This window comes from Macaca thibetana, chromosome 11 (assembly GCF_024542745.1).
Source record: "Macaca thibetana thibetana isolate TM-01 chromosome 11, ASM2454274v1, whole genome shotgun sequence".
In the NCBI taxonomy this organism is placed as follows: Eukaryota; Metazoa; Chordata; class Mammalia; order Primates; family Cercopithecidae; genus Macaca; species Macaca thibetana.
In genome coordinates this window covers 77138897-77148727 of record NC_065588.1, presented here as the reverse complement: position 1 = coordinate 77148727, position 9831 = coordinate 77138897, and the positions used below count along the sequence as shown (strand labels likewise).

At 38.6% G+C, this 9831-nt stretch overlaps 2 long non-coding RNA genes across 2 annotated transcripts in view; both read right to left on the bottom strand.

Moving 5' to 3' along the window:
• Nucleotides 1-4046: 4046 nt before the first annotated feature.
• Nucleotides 4047-4554, bottom strand: LOC126931253 (uncharacterized). The gene is made up of 2 exons (XR_007717806.1): nt 4359-4554; nt 4047-4280 (listed from the first exon to the last, which is right to left on the bottom strand). It is a non-coding gene; the product is annotated as an uncharacterized LOC126931253 (long non-coding RNA).
• Nucleotides 4555-6976: 2422 nt separating this feature from the next.
• The window catches only part of LOC126931247 (uncharacterized), a 29531-nt gene continuing 26676 nt past the window's right edge, over nt 6977-9831 (bottom strand). Inside the window, exons 6-7 of the long non-coding RNA XR_007717800.1 lie at nt 8870-8933; nt 6977-7963 (exon numbers count right to left, since the gene is read on the bottom strand). This is a non-coding gene — a long non-coding RNA (uncharacterized LOC126931247). The remainder of the gene's footprint in view (nt 7964-8869; nt 8934-9831) is intronic.

The window sequence follows — 9831 nt, the reverse complement described above, 5'->3', positions numbered from 1 at the left end:
AAAGTTGGTGGAATTTTGACCCAAGTCTGCCACTTGGTTAAGTCAATTAAAGCCTAGTTGATAGGGATTATATTTCACAAGTTCCTAAAATGATTCTGCAAGTTGTGTTTCTGTTAAAAGAAACCACAGTCTATTTCTATTGCTTGCAACAAAGGGCATTCGCTGGCTGACGTAAATTTATAAAGCTTAGTAATTTATTCCATTTATTGAAAAGGGTACTGATGTTGATAATACGTCTACTTTTAATTTCAGCTTTTAAACTAACAACTGTATGACTTTTAGCACCTACCTTCTTCACCTGTGAAATTAAAATATTTCGCTATTATTTTAATTGCTTCCAAGCTTAAAATTTTTGATTCTTTACACCATAACAATCTAAATGTAGCAAATGTCTCCAAATTAAATTTGTTTCAACCCAATGGTTTAACAGCTCCCACACCATATAATCGTGTGTCAATAGAATTAGAATTATTGACAAAGCCTTCTCTAAACCTGAGGATATTTTTATATTTTTCTCCTCATACTTGTATTAACCGAAGTTCTAAAACATAAAGCTTCATTTATTGATTTGCCTCCTTTAAAAAGTGTTGCCTCCTCGTCCTTTTTTTTTTACATTGTGATTTACAGCCTTTGATTGTTAGTTTACAATTACAACAAAGTCAACTTCTCTAATCTACAATAGAATATAATCTCTAGGCAAAGGAGGAAGACAAATATAAAATGAATAGTTTTACAAATATGTAACAACAAATGTGGTAAGTGCCCCAAAGTTTAATAGGGTGTTATGAGAACGCATAATGAAGCACCTGGCAGATAACTGCCTCTGAAAGAAGCAACAGGATTTTCAGAAGTGTACTAAAGATGGAATCTGGATCAAACTAAGCCTGGTAGCTAACAGATAACAGGGCTGTTCTCCAGCTGATGTGTTTAATGCAGATCAAACTGAAGCACAGGGTAATGTGTAGTATGTCAATCTGCTGACATAAGAAGTTTTATTAATCCTCTTTTCCTCTTAGAGTTCTGGAGCCTGAAACCTCAAAGGGCTTAGGTCGAGGTTTTCTCCCCTCACCAGCTCCAATTAGGTGTTCGTATCTCTTGGGAAAGATAGTGATGAAAAAGCAAATAAATGCCTTCAGGTTACTTCAAACATCAAGCTATCTGCAAAACTCTGCCTTACATGTATGCAGCATCTCCTTCTCCTGGTTAGTTTCATCTTCTTTTAAACTAAAAGAATAAAAGTTTTAAACTGCAGGAAATAAACCAGAGTTCTTCTCAAGCAGCATAGAGTCCTATAAAAATCCACTAGTCACAAAGCAGAAAGTAGATTTTCTTGTAGGCTACTGGCCTCGTTTCCTTTGACACTTGAGTTTAATTTAGGTCCTGGGCATGAGCTTGTTTTCACAAAGGTATTTATAGAGAGAAGAAAAGAGAGAGAAGCTTAAATTTGAATTTCATCAATGCCTTCTGAGATCAGGGCTTTTTCCAAGGAACATGAATGCATTTTCTTCAGACTGGCAGCTTCCTAAATGCAGTCACCTGGGTAAGTGACAGGCCTGCAGCAAGGAGGTGGAGTTATAATTTTATACTGTCTTCTGCATGGACAAATCACCTAATCACCTAAGCCTCAACTTTCCAGGCTGTAAAATGTAGCCAAGAATGCAATTATCATGAAGAATGGATGAAATACATATGTGAAGTGTTTAGTACAGTGCCTGACGAATATCTGCTCAATAAATGTTAATTATTAACATACTATCATCACTATTTTTTAACAGACAGCCAAAACCAGAACTGTGGTGGAAATAAGAGTGCACAAAAAGATGAGAGACAAAAAGAAGCATATTCATGTCACACAGTAAGCCTCGGAAAACATTTTAATTTATATAAGACCTATGTTCATCTGCGTTATTCATTTTAATCACTTTTATTGATTGTGTATTTTTGAATTGATCTTTTAAAATTGTATCACAAAGCAGCACATTACAATATTTAAGAGTAAGGTTGGTGGAGTGAGAATGCCTGGATATGAATGTAGTTTCCACCATTTTCAAGCTATATTAGTTCAGACAAGTTCCCCTTCTAAACCTTTGTTTTTACATCTTTAAAGTAGGAGTAATCGATATTAGCCCTTTGTCAGATGAGTAGATTGCAAAAATTTTCTCCCATTCTGTAGGTTACCTGTTCATTCTGATGGTAGTTTCTTTTGCTGTGCAGAAGCTCTTTAGTTTAATTAGATCCCATTTGTCAATTTTGGCTGCTGTTGCTGTTGTTTTGGTGTTTTAGACATGAAGTCCTTACCCATGCCTATGTCCTGAATGGTATTCCTTAGGTTTTCTTCTAGGATTTTTATGGTATTAGGTCTAACATTTAAGTCTCTAATCCATCTTGGATTAATTTTCGTATAAGGAGTGAGGAAAGGATCCAGTTTCAGCTTTCTGCTTATGGCGACAAAGTGCTAATATCCAGAACCTACAAATAACTCAAACAAATTTACAAGAAAAAAAAACAAACAACCCCATCAAAAAGTGGGCAAAGGATATGAACAGACATTTCTCAAAAGAAGACATTCATACAGCCAGCAGACACATGAAAAAATGCTCATCACTGGCCATCAGAGAAATGCAAATCAAAACCACAATGAGATACCATCTCACACCCGTTAGAATGGCGATCATTAAAAAGTCAGGAAACAACAGATGCTGGAGAGGATTTGGAGAAATAGGAACACTTTTACACTGTTGGTGGGATTGTAAACCAGTTCAACCATTGTGGAAAACCGTATGGCGATTCCTCAAGGATCTAGAACTAGAAATACCATATGACCCAGCCATCACATTACCGGGTATATAACCAAAGGATTATAAATCATGCTGCTATAAAGACACATGCACACGTATATTTATTGTGGCACTATTCACAATAGCAAAGACTTGGAATCAACCCAAATGTCCATCAGTGACAGACTGGGTTAAGAAAATGTGGCACATATACACCATGGAATAAAAAAGGATGAGTTCGTGTCCTTTGTAGGGACATGGGTGCAGCCGGAAACCATCATTCTCAGCAAACTTTCGCAAGAACAGAAAACCAAACACCACATGTTCTCACTCATAGGTGGGAATTGAACAACGAGATCACTTGGACATGGGAAGGGAAACATCACACACTGCGGCCTGTTATGGGGAGAAGGGACGGGGGAGGGATAGCATTGGGAGTTATAACTGATGTAAATGACGAGTTGATGGGTGCAGCACACCAACATGGCACATGTATACATATGTAACAAACCTATACGTTGTGCACATGTACCCTAGAACTTAAGAACTTAGAAGTATAATTTAAATAAAATAAAATAAAATAAAGTAGGAGTAATCATAGTGCCTCCCTCACTGGTTTGTTGTCAGGATCAAATAAAATAATGCACATAAAGTTCTCAGAACAAAGCAGTCTAACACAAGCTAAGCACTCAGGAAATGTTATTTCAAAATACAGTGTGTCACTTAACAATGGGGATACATCGCATCATTAGGCATTGACTGTGCAAACATCATAGAGTGCAGTAGTTTCACAAACCTATATGATATGGTCTACTACACATTGAGGGTGTATGACTTCTAGGCTGCGAACCTGTACAGTATATGACTGTACTGAATACTGTAGACAATTGTAACACAATGATACATATTTGTATATTTAAACATAGAAAGGTAATAGGTTGTGGCACAACCTTAGGATGACTACGACGTGGTAGGCGATAGGAATTTGTCCATTCCATTATAATCTTAGGTAAGCACCATCATATATGCACTGTGTCATAGGTTTTACATCTTCCTTAATGATCAATCATGTTCTCTCATTTCCCATCCTGTGAAGCCTGTTTAAGGGTTTAGCTCAGTGTGTTAAGAGTCGACCTGTCAATTCTTTGAAAAAGGGCAGGCTAAATCAAATTGTGTTGCCAAATCTCAAATTTTCAGGATTCATTTGAGCAATATCATGGTATTAGTCAGGGTTCGATTAGAAAAAAAATTGTTTTTAACTCTCTGATATTTAAAGCAAGAATAAATTTAATACAGTGAACATAGTGATTTAAAAATGCATAGAAAGGGCTGGAGGAGCAGCGATCATAAAGAACATTCGCTATTACTCAATCACGAAGAACACTCAGTTTCATCACCAGCCATGAGAGGATTAGGAAGTTTCAGGAATCACAGGAAGCCCTCCACCATGGATCTCAGCTCACCATAGCACCTGATGAACAATTTCCAGGGGATCCGCAGGAGCTGCAAAGCATCATATCTGTTGAAGCCCAAGACATCTCCCCATTGAATAAAGAATAATGGTTAGTGCTTTTCATTCACCTTTCAGACTTTGTAACCTCTGCTTGCTGAACTCTAACCAGAATACCTGCTGGCAAAGGATTCTGGGACACGTATTTTCTAGGCTTCTAGTCACTGTGATTTGAGGACAGCCAGAAAAAGAAATAAGGGTGCATGCTGGCTGCTCCAAAAGAAATAATATGCAGCAGTCACTCCTCTGGCCATTTAGCATCTATATAAACCTTTCTAACTATGTTTAAACTTTTAAACACCAAAAAAAAAAAAAAAAAAAAAAAAAAATAGCAACGGTCTAAAATCTAACATATTGGAATTATTTCTTATTCAAAAGAAATTTACTCTCTCAATACAAAGAAAAGATCACAAATTCTACGAGTTATTTTACCCAAATTAGTAATGTTACATATTCTTCCAGTTTGGTAACAATCCTTTTTGATAAACTTTAACCTAAACATTAAATTATCAGGTTATCCACCACCAAAATACTTGATATAAAAAATTACATAGGTTAATATACACAAATATATTCATAGCAAATGCCTGAGTACTATAGAAATTTCTGTCTCTAGATATAAAGCAATAATTAATATTAACAACTTCCCTTTCTGGTAACTGTTCTATGTCCTCAGCTGGTACCTAAGGTGCTGTGGTTCTTTGCTTGGCAGGGTGCCCTAAACTTTAATGATCTTACCTGTATTCAGTTGCTAGAGTTGTCCCTTAATTTCTCCCTCTGTAGATGGAAGCAGTACGAGTTTTCCATACTCCACCCCACTGTGTAGCAGTGACCTTCTTTTCCCTTAATAATCAGGATCATTTACCCCAAACTGTTCAGTACACCCCTGAATTGCCTGTTAGTTCATTTATATGACATATTAAGATGGCAATTTCAACTTCTATTTGCATAGACATTTGGTTTTATTCCATGGTAGAAGAATTCCTCCCTTAGGAACCGGAGCCCAAAGTTGTTGGGACAGGAATTGGGATATTAAGAGTGAGACCGGCCGGGCGCGGTGGGTCACGCCTGTAATCCCAGCGCTTTGGGAGGCCGAGGTGGGTGGATCACGACGTCAGGAGATCGAGAGCATCCTGGCTAACACGGTGAAACTCCGTCTCTACTTTAAAAAAAAAAAAGCCGGGCAATCCCAGCTACTTGGGAGGCTGAGGCAGGAGAATGGGGTGAACCCGGGAGGCGGAGCTTGCAGTGAGCCGAGATCGCGCCACTGCACTCCAGCCTGGGCGACAGAGTGAGACTCTGTCTCAAAAAAAACCAAAAAAAACAAAAAAGAGTAAGACGAACCACGAACCACTCTTATTTCTTCCCCTGGTTCCACACCCATGTGTTCTCCTGTATCTGGGGGTGATAGGGTACCCTGTAAAACCAGTGACTCTCATAGTGTTAGTTTATCTTCTCATTAATCTCACAGCAAATGAGTTCCTTGGTCAGAAACAATAGTTGGGATCCTATGACAGTGATATGGTTTGACTCTGTCTCCCCACCCAAGTCTCATGTTATAATTCCCAATGTTGAGGGAGTGACCTAGCGGGAGGTGATTAGATCATGGGGGCAGATTTCTCCCTTCCTGTTCTCACAATAGTGAGTTCTCACAAGATCTTGTTTTTAAAAGTGTCGAGCATGGGTGGGCGCAGTGGCTCATGCCTGTAATCCCAGCACTTTGGGAGGACAAGGCAGGCAGATAGCTTGAGCCCAGGAGTTTGAAACCAGTCTGGGCAACATGGTGAAACTCCATCTCTACAAAAATTACCCAGATGTAGTGACACCTGCCTATAGTCCCAGTTACTGGGGAGGCGGAGGTGGAAGCACTACTTGAGCCCAGGAGGCGAGGCAGAGGTCGCAGTGAGCTGAAATCACGCCACTACACTTCAACCTGAGCAACAGAGCAAGATCCTGTCTCAAAAAAAAAAAAAGTGTGTAGCATTTCCCTCTTTGCTCTCTCTCTCCTGCCCCACCATGGTAAGACATGATTGCTTCCCCTTCACCTTCCGCCATAACTGCAAGTTTCCTGAGGCCTCCCAGCCATGCTTCTGTACAGCCTACAGAACTGTGAGTCAAATAAACCTCTTTTTTTCATAAATTACCCAGTCTCAGGTAGTTATTTACAGCAGTGTGAGAACGAACTAATACAGACTGGGAGTAAGGCATTCAGTGAATCCAAGCATCATGTTTCTGACAGAATATTATGGGACTGGGAAGGAAAATGCATACCCACAGTGTCTATTTCAGTGATTTCAAATTGTTAACCTTAGTATGATATAAAAATCCAATGTAATCAGTTTGCCACCAGATGACTGGCTGGTCCTGGGGAATGGTATCATTAGAGACTCAGCTTTCATCTCAAGCTCTTGGCAAACTCATTATTTAGCAACTTTCCTGGCCAGATTAGCCTTGGAGAGGGTTACACTCATATGGTTTAACTCTTGGATAATTTCCACTGGAGCTGCATTGAACACTTTTTCTTGGATTTATTGAGCAAACACTAGGTGGTTGTTGAAAATGACTGATATTGACCAGGCATGGTGACTCATGCCCATAATTCAATACTTTGGAAGGCTGAGATGGGAGGACTGCTTGAGGACAGGAGTTCAAGACCAGCCTGCACAACATGGCAAGATCCCATCTTTACAGAAAATCTTTAAAAAAAATAAAAAAGCCAGGCATGGTGGCACTTACCCCTGTAGTCCTAGCTACTCAGGAGGCTGAGGTAGCAGGATTGCTTGAGCCCAGGAGTTTGAGGCTGCACTGAGCTACAGTCATACCACTGCACTCCAGCCTGGGAAACAGAGCAAGACCCTGCCTCTGAAAACAAAAAAGCATTAAGACAGACTGACTTCCAACATCCACCAGGTCACCTTGTCTGTGTGATTATCGAGACTCCTCTGCAGTGTATGCCCTGTGCCAAGGCAGTGTATATGTGAGATACAAATATATTTGCACTAAGTAATGACCCAAGAGGTCTTTTGCTGATTTCCCATTTACTTCTTCCTCTGAATACCTTGTCACTGATCCTCAAGTCAGTTTCCTTTCATGTTTATTATTATTCAGAAAATCTATTGAGATCATTCATTGTTGGGTATGTATCCATATGTCTAGTCATCTCCACTACCATTAAAGTGCACTGCTCAAGTTTCTGCCCCTACTGTCTTCTAGGACCCCAGTGAGTGGAGTTGTTATGTTATAGTTGTATAGCTCTTACTTTGAAAATCCATTTTTAATGTGTAAACCAGCCTTACATTTTTTGCTTTCTCATACAGCTGGTTATAGAAAACTTCCCATGAGATCACAGGTACAGGCTTTAGGAATGGTGGGAAGGCATGTTGCCTGCAGACTCTAAAGGGGCTTTTCCTCAATGGCAGGGGCGTGTAAGGTGTAGAAACTTAACTTCCACCTTGTAGAGAATGAGTGAATGTGGCATAGACCACTGACAACTTAGAAACTTCACCATGGTGGCAGGCGCTCAAATTTTCATGGGGAATACTTCCCACCATCTGGCACATTATGTGCCACACCAAGGCATCTAGGGTATTTGTTGATTCTTGCCACCAGATCCTAAAAAGATACCATCAGTGTAGTGAACCCAAAATCCTATGGGTTGGAGAGATGACCCAGATTTCTGTAAAGAGGTAGAAAATTAAAATTATCCTGGTAAGTGAAAAAAAACTGCTACTAGTAATCTCTTCTAATTGGCTTAACTTCAAAGACAGGTTATAGTTTTTCATGTATGTGAACTGGTGCTTTAGAAAAGATTTGGCCCGGCGCGGTGGCTCAAGCCTGTAATCCCAGCACTTTGGGAGGCCGAGGCGGGCGGATCACAAGGTCAGGAGATCGAGACCACAGTGAAACCCCGTCTCTACTAAAAATACAAAAAATTAGCCAGGCGCGGTGGCGGGCGCCTGTAGTCCCAGCTACTCAGGAGGCTGAGGCAGGAGAATGGCGTGAACCCAGGAGGCGGAGCTTGCAGTGACCCGAGATCGCGCACTGCACTCCAGCCTGGGCAACAGCGTGAGACTCAGTCTCAAAAAAAAAAAAAAAAAAAAAAGAAAAGATTTAACATTTGGTGAGAAAGAAAAATATTTTCATATCTAATAAGCAGATTTATGAAACAAAGCAGATGAATAAAATATATAATAGGAGTATTATGCTAAAAGACACATAAAATGACAAGAGGTAAGAAGATGAGATCATAGAATAGAGGAAATAAGATGAGTTCATAGAAGTAAAAATGAATTTTAGAGAAATATAATGAAAATAAGGGATAAGTATAGCAAAAGAAAAAAAGAAATGATGATTATATAGAATACTATGGCAATCTATTCACAATTTACTTCATTATCACTTATTTTCTTTTTAAATTTAGCAAGTATGAAAGGGAAAATATCCATTGTACTTAAAAGTATTTATTACCGGTACATAATAAAAATAACGTTTTGCTACAGTGCTGATACCAAGAAAATCATAGATCTTATTTGAAATTTAAATGTGGCCAATATTCATCTTTATCTAGATACTTAAAACTCACATATGCCGATTCTTTATTTTTATGTTTTCTTCGTTTCATTGTTCTGAAAAAACTTGAAGTATTTCTGTTGAATAATTCAATATCATTATTTCCTAGTAAAGTTAGTTACCTTCATGCACTGTTATAAGTTAGAAAGATATCACTGGTTCTAAAAATAACTTTCTTTGCTTTAGATGAAACCTAATGAATATAAAACATGTATTTTCTTCCAAATTTATTCTAATTTAGCATAATTTAATAATTCCTTTAGCATCTTGAATTTTGCATTTTACTGTCTTTATGATATTACCTTACCTTTATTGCTTCACCTTTATTTTATTATAATGTACATGCAACAGAATTTTAAATTTTAGAATGCCTTTTGGAGACCTTGGTGGGACCTTTCAAAAAAATAGAATACATTTTCAGGTCTTTGGTTTTACTAAGGCTAAGTGCTAGCCATTACACATTCTTAAAATAACAATGCTAAAACTCAAAGAGAAGTATAATTCAAAGTATGTATTGGCCAGGTGTGGTGGCTTATGCCTGTAATCCCAACAGTTTGGGAGGCCAAGACAGGCAGATCAGTTGAGCCGAGGAGTTTGAAACCAGCCTGGGCAACATGGCAAAACCCCATGTCTACAAATAATAGAAAAATTAGCTAAGCGTGATGGTGCATGCCTGTGATCCCAGCTAGTCAGGAGGCTGAGGTGGCAGAATCTCTGGAAGTTGAGGCTGCAGAAAAAGAAAGGAAGAAAGAAAGAAAGAAAGAGAAAGAGAGAAAGAAAGAGAAAAAGAAAGAAAGAAAGAAAGAAAGAAAGAAAGAAAGAAAGAAAGAAAGAAAGAAAGAAAACAAAGAAAGAAAGAAAGAAAGAAAGAAAGAAAGAAAGAAAGAAAGAAAGAAAGAAAGAAAGAAAGAAAGAAAGAAAGAAAACAAAAAGAAAGAAAGAGAAAGAAAGAGAGAGAGAGAGAGAGAGAGACGG